At 38.9% G+C, this 20,238-nt stretch overlaps 1 long non-coding RNA gene across 1 annotated transcript; it reads right to left on the reverse strand.

The window, feature by feature from the left end:
- Window positions 1–2,173: 2,173 nt before the first annotated feature.
- Window positions 2,174–19,838, reverse strand: LOC132653493 (uncharacterized). The gene is made up of 3 exons (XR_009591222.1): window positions 19,733–19,838; window positions 4,037–4,118; window positions 2,174–2,400 (listed from the first exon to the last, which is right to left on the reverse strand). It is a non-coding gene; the product is annotated as an uncharacterized LOC132653493 (long non-coding RNA).
- Between the last annotated feature and the right edge of the window lie 400 nt (window positions 19,839–20,238).

The following is a 20,238-nucleotide window of genomic DNA, read 5'->3' on the forward strand; positions in this document are numbered from 1 at the left end:
GTTTCTAACTTCTCTTGGTCTGATAAGTCATGGTTTCTTTCTTTTTTTTAATTTAATTTTTATTTTTTATATTAGTTACAGTTGATTCACTTTGTATCCCAGCTGTAGCCCCCTCCCTATAACCTCCCAATCCCACCCTCCCTCCCTCATCTCCGCCCATGCCCCTCTCCAAGTTCACTGATAGAGGAGGTCCTCCCCCCCTTCCACCTGACCCTAGTCTATCAGGTCTCATCAGGACTGGCTGCACTATCTTCCTCAGTGACCTGGGTGCTTTCTTTTTCAATGATGATGGAGACTGAACCTAAGCCCCTGCACATCCCAGGCAAGTGCTCCACCACTCTGTGCATCTCCAGTCCCTTTTAAACTTATTTTACTTTGAGACACACTCTCACTAAAGGGCCGAAGCTTGCCTTCATTTTACTCTGTAGCCGTCAGTGGCCTTGAATGTACTCTGTAGCTAGAATTTACTCTGGTCTAGAATTTACTTTGTAGCTCAGCCTGGCCTTGAATTCACTCTGTAGCATATGGGGTCCTTGAATTTACAGTCTTCCCTAGGTAGCTGGAGTCACAGGCCTGCAGGCCCAACGACCATATACACATAGACATAATATATATACATGTATATATATATTGTGTATACATATATATAAAGAGAGAGAGAGAGAGAGTTTTTTTTTTTCAGCCCTGGCTTTTCTGGAACTTGCTTTGTAAACCAGGCTTGCCTTGAGTTCTCAGAGATTTGCCTCCTCTATCCCCCAAGTGCTGGGATTAAAAATGTGTGCCACTGCACTTGGCTGATGTACAAATAATTCACAATAAGTATCAACTTGCACTATATATTTACATGTGCATGTGATACAAACTTTCTCATCAGTGTTGTACTGTTTCATCATACTCCTCGGTTATCTACAGAAGCATATTCCATTCAACCATCTTGTGTGAGTCAAGGCAGCCTATGCATCCTGACATTTGAATTTTTGTTCTCAACATCTTTCTTAGTTTGGAAATGATCCACTGACACAACTGCTTTTTCATGGTTTTCACCTTTTTCTAAGCGATGCAATGAGAGAAAGCTTTATTAATTATACCATCTTCACACTGCTACAGTCACCTTCAGGGGTAAACTGTGAATAGTAATCAGAACAGATGGCAATGGAAAGAAAATAGTGACTTTTTCAGCAATAAAAGAAGGAACCAATGTATAAATGTCTCCCCTTCAAGTGGTAAAAACAACACTACAGAGAATACAACACTGTATTTTGTAACTAGTTTTCAAGATAGAACACACACACACACACACACACATCCACACACACACACACACACACACACACACACACACACAGCTGGTGAAATTACCATTTTATGTAACAGAAAGGCAATTTTTATATTTAACATTTAGCATTTGTTGACTCTTGGCATAGCTAATTGCTAGGCGTCTGTATATTTCTTTATATTCCTATATTTTTACCACTTATATAGAGAGATGTACTTTGACTGCTATAATAAGTTGCAACATTGGTGCACATTTTCTTTTATAAAAATTCTTAACAGAAACCAGTTATTTTAGCAGTAAAGAAAGATAGGCACTCATTTTCCATCCTTTTGCTTCCTCCCAAACTTCCTTTGTTTGCTACCCTGAGTTAAAGGTCACAACCACACAAGTGGCATGGAATGATGATTAAATTATGGGTCTCCTGCACTGTGAGCATTTAAGCTACTGGAGATTGGAATTGAAATTTTAGCCTATTATTGAAGCATCGCAAGTTTAAAATCCTTTCTGATATATGCTGCTCATTTCCTCCTCAGTAAGCATGTCCCCTTCTTTCTAGCAACTACACCTTTGATTCTTCCAGAGTAGCAATAAGTCCAGCTTAAAAGACGAAGAGCAACCCCACTTGATGCTGTGTGTGGCCATCAGACATAATTTTGATCAATAAAAGATTTAAAAAAAATCACTGAATGGAGATTTTGTTTTTAAGGCAGCTTTTGAATCTGCATTTTTTTCCCCCTTGAAAATCCCGCAAACTAATCTTCCCAGGTCTTTTTTTTTTTCATAGAAGATATAAATAAACTGTCCTAATTTTTGGAACCATGTGGGAAAATGCTGAATACTGCCAGTGCTCACTTTGTAAATGCGTCCTCCTCTTGCTTTCAGTGCTGCTCACCTCGTCTTGGTGTATTCACTCGAGTGACCCCCTGTTTTACCTACCGCAGAGGACAGACAGCAGCTCTCCCAGGGTGGAGGAGGGCTGTTGATGACTGGCTGCATGGTAGAGGAGGGAGTGTAGAGAGTTTCTGCTGGTTTCTGAGGCTTTGGGGACTTTTTTGTGTAGTTAGCGTTGCTTGGTGATAAGAAGTCTTCTTACCATGGCAAGCCACAGACTTTAATCTTTATCTCTGTAAAAAAACAACAACAACAAAAAAAGTAAAAACTAAAACTAAAATACAAGCCGTGTTGCTTTATTGAGTTCCTTGTTGGCAGCCGTGTGCTTGAATGGGTCCATTTACTCCCGTCTATTTTCTTTCACCTCTAGCACATTTTTGTCATTATGTGTTTGTATACCACTGTTTTTTGCATAGGTATGTTTGTATACCTGGTGTGTGTGCGTGTGTGTGAGTACATGTGTGTGTGTGTGAGTGCATGTACATGTGTTTATGGAGGCTTGAGATTGATGTCTACGATGAGGCCGAGTCCCTAACTGAACATAAAGCTTGCTGGCACAGCCACATTACTAAACTGCTTGCTTTAGGTCTCTGTTTCTGTCTTATGCACTGAGATTGCAGGGAATCCATAGCCAGCTTTTTCTTTGGTTCTAGGGATCTGAACTCCAGGACTTATACTTGCAAAGCATGTTCTTTACCTGTTAAGCCACCTCCTTTTTGTCCTTTTTATGGAGGTGAGGAAAGAAATGGAGGCTAATGCGTATTTCCGTTTTTACCTTTAGCAAGCAAACTAGTCCTTTTCCCTCATTTTTATTATATAATGAAATTTACTGAAATACTAAAACACCCTTAAAAAACTGACAGGTATACTCAGTATATTTTTCCATGTTTATTTTTCTTTTATACTGCATTAAGTCCAATGGCAATTTTAGTGTAGTAACAATGTTAAATGTATAGTGTACATTTAGAAATTATGTTAATATAAGATATAGGAAATAAACATTCTGTATAGCTATGTTTAACAAATCAATTTTATAGTCTTCATTTAAAAGCTCCCCATTACATCATGAGATTTTTCTCTTAAAATACTATTTGGGACATTATTTTTAGTGGCCACACAGTGGTTCACCTAATAAACGAGCATATTTCCTGTGAAGCCTTTTTTATTGTTGGAGTTTAGGGTTGTTCTTTGGAGTTTTGCTTGGAATGAGCATGTGGTTCCTGTCTCTGTGGTAGACTGACTTTGATCAAACTCCCATAATGCAGAGTTCTCTGTCCTCCGGTTACTGAGAGTTCTGCTAGGTCAGCTCTGCAAGATCCTCCAAACATGCCCAAGGTTCTTCCTGAGGAGCATGGTGCTGGCACCCTGCTGCTCTGTCTGTAGGCACTGCTGTTGCTGCTGCTGCGTGTGCGTGTGTGTGTGTGTGTGTATGTGTGTACATGTGTACTTACATATGTGTGTAGTACAGTTGAGAAGAGGGTATATATTTTCCAAGCCCACATGGACCGCCTAGTATTTTCTATAGTAATGTGTTGCTCTTTAGCCCAGGCTGTCCTGGAGCTTACTCTGTAGCCCACGCTGATGAGCTGGTGATGAGGCTCCTGTCTGAGTCTCCTGAGTTCTAAGGTTACAGGCATGAGCCAACATGATGCCTGGAAGGTGTTTTACATTCTCCATGGAGAGATGTGGTCTTGTTAAATGTGCTGTAGATAAGTTTCTTCAACACGCCATGGGCAATCGGATATTGGTTCTCTTGGAGGAGACACGGGGTTAGAGACTGTGCCTTAATGCTAGTGTAGGCCAAACACTTGCAAAGGAGTTGATTTACTTCCTGGTTTTGATAAAATTCTAAATGTATGCTGGACATACCTGGATTTCTACGAGTCGTGATTTTTGTCTTTCAAAATGTGTCTGAAGCTGGATTGCCATAGACTGAGTCTGTCACCCTGCACTGGGAGACAGAGGCAAGAGAATCAGGCATTTAAACTGATCTTTGGATATACAGTGAATTTTAGGCTAGCCTGAGCTACTAAGACGCTGAGTCAAAATGACCACCCCATCAACAACCACCAAACATGTGTGGTTATTTCCAGTAAGGCCTCGCAGGCCATTACCGTGTCTGCAGGCACCAGATGCTGTGATGAGCCACTCTGGAGACTGAAAAGCAATGCTGCCACTTAGACATTCCATTTCCTTCTAAAGATAGTTTTTATTAGGTTTTTTTGACAATTTCATACATGTATATACTGTATTTTGATCATAACCAGCTCTCTCTATTCCCTTCCTCACAACTTAGACACTTTCTAAACTATGGGACAAATATTTAATCAGAGCAAACCAATCAAACCGACTAACTTTCTCCTTCACCATTTAAGGGTTATTAGTAGTCCAAATGTGAATTTTTCTTTATCCATAAAGTTTTCAGGAAATACTGCAGAGCCTAGGTGCCAGGAGTCCTGTACGATTTCGGAAGTTCAGACTTGAGGGTTTTTCTGCAAGCCTCCTCTGTTCTCTTTCCCTAGTGCTATCTTTGGATACAGACTGGATGAGTTCCCATACTGCTCTAGAGGCCAGGCTGTGAGTTAGTTCCTTGAGACTGCGGACTTTCTTCCTGAAATTCCCAATATGTACTTGACAAAGTGCCTGGCGCGCACTTCAGCCAATTATTGTGAGAGGACCATTAACAGGGGACGGCTTCAAAAGGCTTTGTAAGTGTAAGGAACTGTGAAACATTGCCGCCAGCGTGGCCTGCACACTGGGTACAGTTCTCCTACACATATTGTTCATTCTCCTTAATTTCGAGTCTCTTTTATCTTCTCCCAAATCTTGCAAGAGCAGATATTGTTGTCTTCCTTTTATAAAAGGACTTAGTGAGAGGTGTAGGATTAGTGATAACGAATGGCAGAAACGTCGAAGACCGCTGTGTAGTTCATGCGAAGCTCTGAAGAGTCCTTACTTAGCACACAACAGCGCCTCTCTCCATCAGCCAGCAGACACAGGCTCATTTATGGCTACTTCCTGGGCATCACTGAAAGTTTAATAATCACCCAGTGTCTACTTGTCTTTAACCATCTAAGAGAACTCATCAGAGTTTAATAATTTAGTGCTGTCTTTGCAGAACAACAAAAGCCACACTCATATTATAATGAGATGTTTTAATGTTTGTTTTGTTTATAACTTGCTGCCCTTACAGGGGCTGCTTCCCCTAATTCCCCTCTCTTTTATCTATAATCTCCTTACCTTTAAATGATCCTTTATCTTCCCTAGAAACAGCTGACATTGCTGTTTCTCAGTTCAGGACGTTTTCATAATTACATTTTTAGCCTTGAGGGAAAAATAGTATACCTCATCAAATCTTCTGCCTTGGTAACTGAGCCACATAAACAGCCTGGGTACTACTTTCTGCTATTATAGCTTAATTGTGAGTTAGGAAAAACAAAACAAAACTGCTTTATGACTTCTGACCGTGGAAAATTCTGTTTAGAAAAATGAAACGTCTGCAAAGGGTTTTGTCATTGAGGACATGCCAGTAATAAGAATTCTGAAGTGTTCCGTTCTGGAGAGAGAGCTTGACCCAAAGACCCAGGGTCAGCCAGCACCTACTCAATTACTTTTCTTTTTCTGTCAGGGAACTATTGCTCAAAATGAGACACTCTACTGAGGGTGTGCGTTTGTTGTTGCTTACAATGATCTTGTGTTTGTAAATTCAGTATTTCAGCAAGATATCTCATAGGAGCTGTTTTCCACTGTGCGAGATCGAAAGGTGGACTTTTTAGAGAGGTGCCTGTGGGGCTGCCTGAGGCCATTTAGATCCAAGGACTTGTCTTTGTAGTCAGTTACCTCAGGCACACCTGGAAAAGCCTCTGTCCATTGCCAGGTTCACGAAACATGTTGCTCTTTTGCAAGAGTTGACACTCGTCAAGGCCACATCAGTCACATTGCCGTTGGAGAAGCTTATTTTGTTGAGGGTGATAATAGATTCCGTTTTTGGTTCTGTTTGTTTGTTTTTTGTTTTCTATCCTCAGTTGTTTCTCTATTTTATTTATCTACTAAGATTTTTTTTTGTTTAGCATTTGAAATAATGTGATTTATTGTGATACACACAAAAGTTCTTTTGCCCTCACAACCCTCTCTCCTCCCCGCTCCTGGTCATTTCCTTTCTACTCCCAAATACTTCTGCCTCCAGATCCTGACTCAGGCATCTTACATGTAAACACGGGACACACAAGCCCTTTGAAGTCTGATACCCGAACAACTTGATAAAATCTGCCTCCATCACTCTCCCTAATAGGTCTTGTCCTTCAACCAAGCTGTGATTCTAGCTAATCTCTGAAGAAAAGTTCAGGTGCCGCCGTATCATGGATCTTCTCCATGTTCCTTCCTCTCCAGCAAAATGTTCTTCAGAGAAAACCCACCCGTCTGCTTCCACAGCTAGACGACTATGCCGTTCCCCAGCCCTGCCAGGTCACTACCAAAATAAAATAAAATAAAAGAAGGTTCAAATGGTATCACATTAACGGTAATTAGTAAATGCCATCTCATCAATACAGTAATTAGTAAATACTGTCTCATTGATAGCAATTAATAATTGGAGTTAGTCTGATGGGGAAAGGATAGGAGCTCCACAAGGACCAAATATATCTGGGCACAGGGGTCTTTTCTGAGACTGACATTCAACCAAGGACCATGTATGGATATAACCTAGAACCTCCATTCAGATGTAGCCTGTGGTAGCTCAGTAACCAATTGGTTTCCCAAAGTGAGGGGAACAGGGACTATTTCTAACAGGAACTCAATGACTGGCTCTTTGGTCTCCTCACCCCCGAAGGGAGGAGCAGTCCTGTTAGGCCACAGAGGAGGACTTTGCAGCCAGTCCTGAAGATACCTGATAAAACAGGATCAGATGAATGGGGAGGAGGTCCCCCCCATCAGTGGACTTGGAAAGGGGCACGGTGGAGATGAGGGAGGGAGGGAGGGACTGGGAGGGAATGAGGGATGGGGACACGGCTGGGATACAGAGTTAATAAAATGTAACTGATAAAAAAAAATAAAAAAAAAGAAGGTTCAAATGGTATCACATTAACGGTAATTAGTAAATGCCATCTCATCAATACAGTAATTAGTAAATACTGTCTCATTGATAGCAATTAATAATTGGTGTCACATTAATAATCGTATATTATGATCGTGTTTTCCTAATACACAGAATCATATAGGAATAAATTTCCCTTTAAGTACAACATTACTTATACCTCACGTGGTTTAGTATGTTTGCATTATTATATTTGATCGTAATATTTTCTAATTTCCCTTATAATTTCTTCTTTGGGCTGGAATATTTGAGCCTCTAATTTGTGAATTATAATTTTGGCCTTCCTGCCCCTGCACAGTTTATCGTGGAGGGCTATGCTCTGGTCAGCGTTAGGATTTGTTAGTCGGCCTCTCTAGATTGGGTGGAGGCCTGTTTCCCCAGCTTCTCAATTTTCTGACTCACCTAAGTGAAGTTACTGTTTTTCAGTTTTCAGTTTTGTGCATGTGAGTGCGCGTTGCTCTCAGGCCAGAAGAGGGCGCCGAATCCCCTAGAGCTGGAATTACAGTTTTGAGCTAGTCCTAGAAAAGGTCCTGTATAAGATATGTATCTTAGATATCATATATATATATGCATATATATATATATATATATATTGTTTATCATTTACTACCTAATTTATAACTTTTTTCTTGATAGGAATATAAGTTGTTGGGAGATTTAAAACATATATTTTTAACTTAACATTTCTCCTTTATTGAAACCAAATTATACCATTGGGGTTTCAAACACAAAATAGTATATATTGTAGATAAAAATATTAGAGATTCTAGAACTCATTTGCAGACAATAATTCCTAAATTGTGCCATTAATACTTTTTTTACATTTTTTTCTATTCTTTAATTTTTGATTATTACAATTTATTCACTTTGTATCCCAGCTGTAGCTCCCTCCCTTGTCCCCTCCTAATCCCACTCTCCCTCCATCATCTCCTCTCATACCCCTCTCCAAGTCCACTGATAGGTGAAGTCCTTCTCCTCTTCCATCTGACCCTAGCCTACCAGGTCTCTTCAGGAGTGGCTGCATTGTCTTCCTCTGTGGACTGGTAAGGCTGCTCCCCACTCAGGGGGAGGTGATCAAAGAGCCAGCCCATGAGTTCATGTCAGAGAGTGTCCCTGTTCCCCTTACTAGGGTGCCCACCTGGAGAGTGAGGGCCTTGGGGTATATCAGAGCAAGGGATTCTAGGTTATCTCCATGCATGGTCCTGGGTTGGAGTATCAATCTCAGAAAAGACCCCTAGGCCCAGATTTTTTAGTTCTCTTGCTCTTCTTGTGGAGCTCCTATCCCTTCCAGGTCTTTCTATTTCCTCCTTCTTTTGTAAGATTCCCTGCACTCTGCCCAAGGTTTGGTTATGAGTCTCAGCATCTGCTTTGATACTCTGATGGGTAGAGTCAGAAGTCCTCTGTGGTAGGCTCCTGTCCTTTTCCCTATTTTCTCCTGCTTCCAATGTTTATCTCATTTCTTTCTGAGTGAGGATTGAGCAACTTCTCTAATGTCCTCCTTTTTGTTTAGCTTCCTTAAGTGTACAGATTTTAGTATGTTTATCCTATATTATATGCCTAATATCCACTTATAAGTGAGTATATACCATGTATGTCTTTCTGCTTCTGGGTTACCTCACTCATGATAATCTTTTCTAGTTCCCACCATTTGCCTGCAAATTTCATGATTTCCTCATTTTTAATTGCCGAGTAGTATTCCATTGTGTAAATGTACCACAATTTCTGTAACCATTCATCAGTTGAGGGACATCTGGGTTGTTTCCAGATTCTCGCTATTACAAATAAAGCTGTTTTTTTTGTTTTTTGTTTTTTGTTTTTTTTTTTTAAGCATTGTTGAGCAAATGTCCTTGTTGTGTACTTGAGCACTTGAGCGTAGTTTGGATGTATGCTTAACAGTGGTATAGCTGGATCTTGAGGTAGCACTATTCCTAATTTTCTGAGAAAGCACCAGATTGATTTTCAAAGCTTTTTTTTTTCTTTTTATTGTTTTGTTTTTGTTTTCCAAAACAGGGTTTCTCTGTGTGCCCTGACTGTCCTGGAACTTACTCTTAAGACCAGGGTGGCCTTGAACTCATAGATATTTGCCTGCTTCTGCTTGCAAAGTGCTAGGATTAAAGATGTGTGCTTCCACCGATGTGGATGTGCTGGGCCAAAAATATTTTAACAATGAAATATAGCTGATAGTCAAAGGAACACATTTTGATTTCACTTTCCCTGGAATTTCATTTTGTTTCTGAAGAATTATTTGTATTGCAAATACTTTATAAGGACCACGTTTTATCTCAGTACTAAACATAAAAGAAATAGGATGTTCTTAACAAATAGAGTGAAAAAAAATTGAAGTAATTTTACCTGCAGTGTATTTGGGAGAAAAGTTAAGTCAGTTCCACACTTCTTCCCTCTCAAGATGCTTGACTAAGCCCTGGAGAGGAAAAACAGTTCCTGTTCTCACTAACTGAAGAAAATGTCCCTGCAAGTTCCAATCCGCAGTCCCTCTTGTGGACACTTCTTGTGATATTAAATCAAAATACTGTAAATTTCGTTCTTATTACCGTCTCTCGTTTAATATGGCCTTGACTTTGATCTGCAATTTAGAGTTTCTTCCTCCAAATGTGTGATATTTTGTCTAAATGTTTGCTGAGAAATGACTTTGAAGAAAGTGAAACAAAGCTGGAGATATGGAAAGACAAATCGGCAATATTTGTTAGTCCAGACTTCAGACTTCAAAAGTTTTTTTCTCTCTCTAAATTTCTATTTTCTTCTTTTCCAATAATTCTGTTTTTTTTTGTGCTCCTTCATTCTTTCAGAACACATATATTTTTTGGTTCTATACTCTACCATGCAAGAGTTACGACTTATATAAGAAACTTCTGTATACCACATACCTAGGCTCACTATGCTCACATTTTGCTCCAGCTAGTTAAATAATTCATCCATTCTTTTTTTTTCCTTTCCTTCTTCCTTCTTTTCATTCTTTCGGCTATTATCTGTCTTTGCTAAATAGCTATAATCTATCTATTTTATCATTTATCTATCTATCTATCATCTATCTATCAACCATCTATCAATCAATATTCATTATCATTTACCATCTATCTATCATCTATATATTTCACACACGCACACACACACACACACACACACTATTTTCCCATGTGAATTCAAAGTGAGTTGTATACATGATGTCTCTCGTGCATAAACACTCCAGTGTGCATTTGCTAAGAACAAGTATTTTTTTATAACAGTAATAAAATTATCGAGGTCAAAACATTAATTAGTATAATGCTACTGCTCAGCAGACAGTATGTGCTTAGATGCTGACAACTGTGTCAGTGCAGTCTAAAGTGACACACTGCACTTGATAGTCATGTGCCTTCAGCTGTCTTTTAGCCGGACCCCCTTTAGGTTTCTCTGTGTTAATGACACTGTTACCTGTACAAAACACACTACTATTGGGCTTTCACTCACATGTCTATTGAAATCACTCACTAAGACCCCATCCCTTTCTGGTCTTTCTGCCATCTCTTTGTCTTCTCCTTCTGAGTTTTCTTTGCTAGCTCCTTCACTGCCATCCGCCTCTAAGAGTTGGCAACGGCAAAGGATCAGTTCTAGAATAGCTTTTCTACCGGTACTCACTCACTTAGCAATCTCACACTGACTTAGTGGCTTCAAATGCCACCTACCTACTAATCACTTCCAAATACATATTTGCAGTTCAGAAGCTTCCCAGTAACTCAATACTGTCATTTTTGTAGTTCTTCTGCTATGATATGTAGGATGTCTTGTTCTGTTATCAGTATGAAGTTGCAAGTGCTCATGTTCAGCCCTCAGTCTGGCTCCCTTTGCTTCACTTTTTTCTATTGATTAGCACCACTACTACTATTGTTATTATTATTATTATTGGTTGTTCCAGACAGGGTTTCTCTGTGTAGCATTGGCTGCCTTGGACTCGCTTTGTAGACCAGGTTGGCCTTGAACTCACAGTGATCTGCCTGCCTTTGCTTCCCCAAGTGCTGGGATTACAGGCATGCAACATCATCCTCAGTGCACTCTTATTTTAAACTTGAGCTCTTTTGTGTGCTTTATCTGTTATTTGTGGGGAGGACTGTCCCTATTTACTTTTCTTTTTCTTTTATTCCATTTTGTTTTTTTGAGACATGGTTTCTCTGTGTTGCCCTGGCTGGTAGACCAGGTTGGCCTCAAACTCACAAGAGATACAACTGCCTCGGCCTCTCTGAGTGCTCGGATTACAGGTGTGCACCAATGTTCCTAGCTCTTGCTTTTCTTTTCTATTTCTCATTAATCTTGAAAAATTGTTAAGTTGAAAAATTATAATTGTACATATTTATGCATTAGAAAGAATATTTATGCCATATTTATGCCATACTCTATATTGTATATTGTAGACAAGATTGTATATTATATACAATTATATATTATATACATATGTACATTATATATTTGTATGCAAATATATACAATGTATACAATATACATTATATTATATGCAATATAACATGTTGTATACAATGTAACATATTGTATAAAATATGATATATAAAGTATATTGTACTATAATATTTTAAACTTTATAAATAATATATTGTATACTTGTATATGTTATATACAAGATATAATAATTAAATTAGGCTCACTGGCTCTCCAGATTCCTTAGACCTCACTGTTTTGCCTTAATTAATTTTTTCTTGGTTACTTTCAGTTTTCTTTAAATACTTGACTAGAATTCCGGCTGTTGAAAATTTTTATGCTATTTCCAACTATTTCTTTTTTCTCTTTCTCCAGAACAACAATTCATGTACTGAATTCTCAGTTGAGAATTAAAACAACTTCTGAGGGAAATGTCTAACCCTGGTTATCTTTTCTAGTCAGGCACCTAATTCACTCTCCATCTCATATATTGGTAAATTTTATTTTCATATCCAGTCACTCAAGCAAAAAATTGTGGAGCTTTCTAAAATTTTCTTTTTCCTCTTCATCTAGTTAATTAGCAAACTTGGCTTTGCCTCACTGAAAGGTTGCAGTCTCTTCCTTTTCTAGAACACAAGCTACCTAAATAGCCTCTTCTGATATACTAAGACAACTACCTCTCACTGACCATCTAAGCTCTTTCAGAAACTCTGTGGCCTACATTAGCATGGATCCAGAAGCCGTCTAAAACACAGTTTTATCAACACAGCTAGCAAACAAAACAATTGATTAGTGAAGATACTTTTGATTTAATACTTCATTATTATCCTAGCATAGCTTTTTTTAAGAATAGAAAGTTTATGAAAGCTAGGATTTCCACTCCTCATTTTAAGAATAAATGTTCATTTGATTCTCTTTCACACATTGAGCAATTATGCTAAAATAACTAATAACTGAATATTTTCCAGAGAAGCATTTTATTTAATTCTTAAGACTAGTTTTTATATGTGAGCTATGTTTAGTGTTATTTGCTTTTGCTATAAAACATAATTAACTTAATGAGCTTTTTATGACAAAATAATTTATTTCTTTCAGGAAAATTTCTTTGGTAACAAAACAAAACAAATGAAAAAAAAAACGAATTTCAGGGAACTAAACTTAGAAATAAAAATCATTTTTATATTTCACTAAGCAAGCCATATTTTTAGTGAATAATATTTGACTGAAATCTGTAGTTTTGTTTTTCTTTGCCTTCATTTTCTTTCTCTTATTATCTATTTATTTAAATACAGAAATAATAGAGAGTAGAATTGACTATTTCAGTAAACTAGTAAAGAAATTACTTTTCTATATTAATTTTGAGCTCGAAAATAAACAAATGCATACAGGTAGATGTTAGCCATTGCCAGGAGCTGGCCAGGAGAATAATAGAACGTTTCTACCAAGAAGTATAAATGTCTTTTGAGTTGATAGAATGCCCAGAATTGAATAATAGCAGTGTTTGCGCTCTTCTGCATATATACAAAAATCTACAGGTGTTACAGTATTGCACACTTTCAAAGAATGTTTTTTAAATGATAGAAGAATTATATAGTCATTCTAAAAATTGGGTTTGGTATTGGAATACTTTCCAATCAAAATGGTTTCTTTTTCATTAATTGTTAATTTTTTGAGAATTTCATATGTGTGCACAATGAAATATGTTTCCTCTACATTGCTACCAAGACATTTCCTACCAACTTCATGTTTGTTTCTTCTTTATCTTTTTGATAACCTACCAAGCTCAATTAGTGCTGTCCATACATACATGGTAGGGGACCATCCAATGGAGCATAGCAACCAGTAGCCACACCCTCAAAGAAGAATTACTCTCTCTCCTTCAGCGCCTATTAACTGTCAGTAGCTCCCAGTAAGGAGTGGAGCCCAAATAGGTGTTTATGTGAAGATCTTGTGCTGACAACAGCAGCTGCTGTGGGTTCATGATTATGGTAGCTATAGTGTCCATAAGATAGCATTCCATACTACTCCTTCCCATCACCCTCTAGACCTTCCATTTTCTCTGCCTCCTCTTCCTTAGTGTTCCTTGAGCCTTGAAATGGGCAGAAGAGAACCTATGATAAAGATGCCCGTTGAAGGTTAAACACCCACAGTCTCTCATTCTCAGTACACTGGCCCGTTAGGAGCCTCTCTCCTAATGGTTGTTCAAGGTAAACACAAAACAAACAAACAAAGCAAACCAAAAACTCCTGTGATCAAATTGAGAGCTACCCAGGTGTACGTGTTTAAACACGTTTAGAAGGCAATTTGACAACAGGACTATTGAGCAAAATATTAATAGCAGGTTATCCTCCAGTACTTATGCCCTCCTCATCTATGCGATTTGATCAGCATTACAATATCAGACATGGAATTTCCTTTCATAGAAAGAAACCAGAAAGCAGTTAGCAATGGCATGGTCGCACCAACAGGCGCATCTTGCCTGGCGTTTTGGTTACAGCGTGCAGGGTCAACCGCTCAGTAAGACCACTGATGCCCCGCCTCACTCTCCTCATTCCCAGCAGCCTGCATAGCACCTTCAGGCACTTTGAAATCTAGCCAGCATCAGGGAGAGTTTCTGCTTGGTTTGAGATTGATTTCTCTGTGTCCTAAAGCCAATGTTAATGTATTTTTTGCAGTAGACTCTTTCATGTAGTTAAAAACAAATCAGAGTCACTTATCATCTTTGAATCTGTGCTGCATAGTATGTTTATCCTGTACTAATTGGCCAAAATCCACTTATAGTACTCATTTATAGTAAGTATATATACTATGTGCGCTTTCCGGGTCTGGGTTACCTCACTCAGGATGATCTTTTCTAGTTACATCCATTTGCCCTCAAATTTCATGATTTTCTTTCTTTCTTTCTTTCTTTCTTTCTTTCTTTCTTTCTTTCTTTCTTTCTTTCTTTCTTTCTTTCTTTCTTTTTAATAGCTCATTAGTAGTCCATTGTGTAAATGTGCCACAGTTTCTGTATCCATTCTTTGGTTGAGGAAAATCTAGGTTGTTACGAATAAAGCTGCTATGAACATAGTTGAGCAAGTGTCCTTGTTGTATGGAGGAGAGTCTTTTGGGTATATATCCAGGAGAAGTATATCTGGGTCTTGAGGTAAAGCTATTCCTAATTTTCTGAGAAAGCACCAGATTGATTTCCAAAGTGGTGTACAAGTTTACAGTCCCACCATCAACAGAGGAGGGTTCCCCTCTCTCCACACTCTCACCAGCATGTGCTGTCACTTGAGTTTTTATCTTCACCATTCTGACTGGTGTGAGATGGAATCTCAGAATAGTCTTGATTTGCATTTCCCTGATGACTAATGAAAAATCAAAAGGAGGATGCATAAATCTCACTTGGATGGGAGGTAGAATAGACAGAGGTAGTGGCGAAGAGAGGTAACAAGGTAGGAGAGGGGGCACAGAGAGTTAAGAGGATAGAGAACAGACTAGAGAAGAGCAAGGGAGAGAGAACAGAAAGACTGTGGAGGAAAGAGAAACTCAGAATGGGGTTATCTCTGTGACAAGCTGGAAACCAAGTCAGGGTAGGCTCCTGGGAAAATATGAGGGACACTCAAACAGAGACTCCTAGCAGCTAAGGGCATATAGACTGAAGAGAAGACTAGACTAGTCTCTTAGCAGAGGGAGAAGAACACCAACCCACCCACAAAAACTTCAGCCCAAAATTTACCTTGCCTAAAAGGTATGCAGGAATAAAGAGAGCAGAGATTGAGGGAATGCCCAATCATTGCCTGGCCCAACCAAAGATCCACCCTACTGGAGAGTGCCAACCCCTGACACTATGAAGGAAGCTCTGATAAAGCTGCAGACAGGAGCCTAAACAGATTTGTCCTCTGATAGGTGCTACCCAGCAGTGCCTCAAAACAGATTGCTAAGACTCACAGCCAAACATGGGTTATGAGTAGGGCATCTCCTGGAAAAGTGGGAGGAAAAAAAAAAAAAAAAGGACCTGGAGTTACTAGGATCTCCACAAGAAGACCAACAGAGATAACTAATCAGGGCCCAAAGAGACTGGAGCATCAACCAAGGATCATGCATGAGCTAGACCTAGGCCCCTACAAAGATGTAGCAAATGGGCATCTTAGGCTTCAGGTGGGTACTCTAGTAAGGGAAGTGGAGACTGTATTGGACACTGACTCACCTGCCAGCTTTTAAATTTTTTATTTATTTGTTTTTTTATTACAATTTATTTACTTTGTATATAGGCTGTAGCTCCCTTCTCGTTTCTTCCTAGTCCCACCCAACCTCCCTCTTCTCCCCCTATGCTCCTCCCCTAGTCCACTGATAAGGGAGGTTCTCCTCCCTTTCTATCTGACCCTAGCCTATCAGGTGTCATCAGAACTGGTTGCATTGTCTTCTTCTGTGGCTTGGTAAGGCTGCTCCCCCCCCTCAGGGGGAGGTGATCAAAGAACCAGCCACTGAGTCCATGTCAGAGAAAGGCCCTGTTCTCCTTACTGAGGAACCCACTTGGAAATTGAGCAGCCTATGGGCTACATCTGTGCAGGGGTTCTAGGTTATCTCCATTCATGGTCCTTGGATGGAGTATCAGTCTCTGCAGACCCCCCTGGGCCCAGGTTTTTGGGCTCTGTTGGTCTCCTTGTGGAGTTCCTTTAGGTATTTCTATCTCCCTCTTCTGCCCAAAGTTTGGCTATGAGTCTCAGTATCTCGTTTTATACTCTGATGGGTAGATCCTTCAGAGGCCCTCTGTAGAAGACTCCTGTCTTGTCCCACTCCCAATGTCTATTTTGTTTGCCCTTCTAAGTGAAGTTTCAGCCTTTTTCCTAGGTCCTCCTTGTTGTTTAGCTTCTAAAGCATACAACATGGACATTTACCCAACTATGTTCATGGCAGTTTTAGTCATAATAGTCAGAATCTGGAAACAACCTAGGTGTCCCTCTATTGAGGAATGGATACAGAAATTGTGGTACATTTACACAATGGAATACGAATCAGCAATTAAAAACAAGGAAATCATGAAATTTGAAGGCAAATGGTGGGAATTAGAAAAGATCATCATGAGTGAGGTAAACCAGCAGCAGAAAGACAAACATGGTATATACTCACTTAAAAGATATTAGACATATAATATAAAATAAATACACTAAAATCTATAGTCCTAAGGAAACTTGCCACATTTTTTGATCACTTTCACTTGGCTTTTGCCAAGCCACAAGGGAACAGGACACGCTCAGTCCTCGTGCAACATGATAAATGGCCTTGATGGGAAAGGGAGCTCCCCTTTTCTGAGGACAAGGGTAAGGGGGCAGAGAGAAGGAGAGACTGGGAGGGGACAAGAGGTGGAGCTAAAATAAGAATGTAAAGTGAATTTAAAAAAAATGAATGTGAGCAGAAGATAGTATAAAGATGTGTGAAACTGAGAAGCTAAAAATGTAAAAATAAGGCAACCAATATTAAATGTTTCAAAATTAAAAAAAAATCAGAGAAATGGCTCCATTCACAATAGATGCACACAGAGTCATACACAAACACAGACACACACACAAAGCCACCCAGAGATACACAAACAGGCAGACGCATAGACAAACACACACACACACACACACACACACACACACGCACACACACTGGGCATAAAGCCAACTAAGGAAATAAAAGATGACTACAACAAAAATTTCAAGACACAGTAGAGAAAGATAGGAAAATACTAGAAGATGGAAACACCTTATCCTTAGAGGTTGAAAGAGTTAATCTTGTGAAAATGGCTTACCAAACCTTACCAAAAGTAACTTACAGATTAAATCCGTTTCCCTGAAAATTCCAAAGCCATTCTTCGTAGACAAATATTGAACTGTTAAGCACAACTTTCCACTTAGACGTCCATTCTGGGATGTGGACAGCTTTGTGTAGAGACATGCACATGAGTGCACGGTCTTTGAGTAGTGTGACACTTGCTTCAGCAAGTGCCAGCTCATTTGTTTACTGGGGTTGTTGGCCCCAGGGCGGAGGCATAACACTCTCTCCACTTATCAAGTTGAGGTGATCAGAAGCCGTGGAAGAATCAGAGGTGTGGGTTGTTAATAAAACATACATCTAGTTATCTGGACTTGTAAGATACTTATAGTATGGGTTAAATAAGAAGCGTAATCATTCTTCAGGAAATTTAATAGCTCAGCCCCTGTCGATGGTATAAAATGGCATAGATGTTCATTGTTGAAGACACCACCAGAGGTATTTTGAATGGTGAGTATCTGCTTTTTTTAATTTTTTTATTTTTCTAAAGATCTAAACATGTTTCTCTTTCCAGTGCTGCCCAGGCTTTTCATTACATAAAAAACTACAGTTTATCAGGGAACTTACTAGAGGGAGTTTGTTTTATGCAACAGCTCATCATAGGGTTTTAATATCCACCTTCCCAAGGGCAATTACAGGGACACATTCCACCCTCCCCACAAGACTGATGCAGGAAAAGTGTGTCCTGTGTGCATACCCACCCAGAAGAGCCTGACACCGAGGCTCTCTCTTCTAACCAGGGACATTGGCTCTGAAACTCCATGGCTTGTTTCACTGCCCAATGTAGAGCAAGAAAAAAAAAAAAAGACAGTAACACCACTTCCCTTAAAATCTTGGCTGTTTATATTTTGAAAACCAAAGGGCATCATGGTGTATGGAAGTTAGACAGCCTTCTCACTCTTCTTGTTAACCCATGACTTCTAACCAACCAGCCTTCCAGGGTGCACTGTTGTCCCCAGACACAAGGGAAACCAACCAAGATTCCTCACTGATTTATTTTGATGATTTCAAATATTAATTACATAGGTTAAGATCTGTTACTCTAACATTCAGGGAGACAAGAACATAAACTTTCAATTCAAAGTTGTTGAATTTGTTGTAAATTTCTTGGATTCAAATAAAGGCAAAGGAGACTTTGATGTTGGAACAAAATCAAAACTTTGACTTCTCATTGTTTCTCTTTAAATTAATATGCTCCAATTCAAATTTGAAAACTGGAATATTTTAAGGTCTAGTGTGGAATATTAAAAGTGCATATGCTAGTACACGAACTACTTGGCATTTAAACCTTTCAGCACTTGCACCTTTCAGAGATGACATAAGCCAGGGAATAAATTGAAGATTAGAAAGAATGTGAAAACATATATAAAAATGTGCTTTATTAGTCGATTTAGTATCAATTATAGTGTCACTGAAGTAGCAGATGTTAAGCACAAAATAATAAAATTGACCTAAACTAATAGAAAACTCATAGTAGCAGTTTCTCATAAAAAAGATCGTATGGACTGAATGATCCTTAAAAGTTCATGTAATTGACATAGCACAAATTTCTCTCACACTTTGGTTTTCACACTGAGTGATAAATACTGAGAATGAGAAATGAGTAATAGGCTACATATAGACAGAAAAGGCAGAGAATCTGGGGAAGGCCAACATAGGAAAGACACAAAATGTCTCAGCCATTCATTTATTACATGTTTAAGAAAATGTGTACTCTCAGTTATGTTACCTAACTAAGAGAGTTTTAAAATATTACCATGGGATAGCCCATCCGTATTATTTAAACTTCAAATTTTGATGAATTTTACATTTAGAGAAGAATTTTTTTCAGTAGCTTTATCCCCGTGGTTTAAAATGTGTCCTGAGTCTTTAGACTCTTGTTTATTTTTCTTTCGACCTTTTCTCATTGTTGACTGTATTTCTGTTTCTATATTGGAGTCTGCACAATGGCATTTCAGAAATGTTCTAGTTTGCTGAGTTGTAAGTTTTATAGATCATTTCTGTTTCTTCCTGCGATGTAGGAGGGTTTGTTTACATCTTTACAAAATGCAGTGTCAAAGTTAGTATATCGGTTGCTTTTTAAAGATTTTAAGTTGATTTCTCTGCATGTAATTACTTTTTTAAAAAAGCATCTCTCTTTCAAATCCCTTACTGCTATAGTCTGAACCCAAATGACTCTCCCTAATGACTGTTTACCAAGTTCAAGTTAATCAAGAAGAGACTGTTTAGAAAATTAAACACACCTGCAGAAAGAAGCTAATCCATAAATGCTGAGCCCAGAAGAAGTTCGTGATCGACGAAAATGTGACATTGCGGGAGCTTTTTCCCCCCGCTGACCCTCAGTTGTTCCAGTCACTGGAATGAACAGGTTTGAATTTTTGCTGAGCACAAAGCAATTTCTTTGGCAACTTTCTACGTAGGGCCAGAGAGCAAAATCGAAAGCAGAAAGTGACTTTGTGTGGTATTCTCAGTAGCACAAAGATGCCATTGAATTGTTCCTCTGTGCAGTTAGGAACTGTTTAGCTGCATTGGGGCTTTTAGGATAGAGATTTTAATTATGCATTTAGTAGTGGTGTACATTTGCCTGGGTTCCCAGAGCTCCTTGCTTTATTTTTGACATGATAATTCACTATCAGTGCATTCAGCTTCAAATTCCCTGACAGATGATGGAAACTTTTGAAGATGGAGTAGCAACAGGCTCCCATGGATCTTTTGAGTATTAAAAAGCTCAGGGGTCTTATGAGGACAA

Source organism: Meriones unguiculatus, chromosome 4 (genome assembly GCF_030254825.1).
Source record: "Meriones unguiculatus strain TT.TT164.6M chromosome 4, Bangor_MerUng_6.1, whole genome shotgun sequence".
NCBI lineage: Eukaryota > Metazoa > Chordata > Mammalia > Rodentia > Muridae > Meriones > Meriones unguiculatus.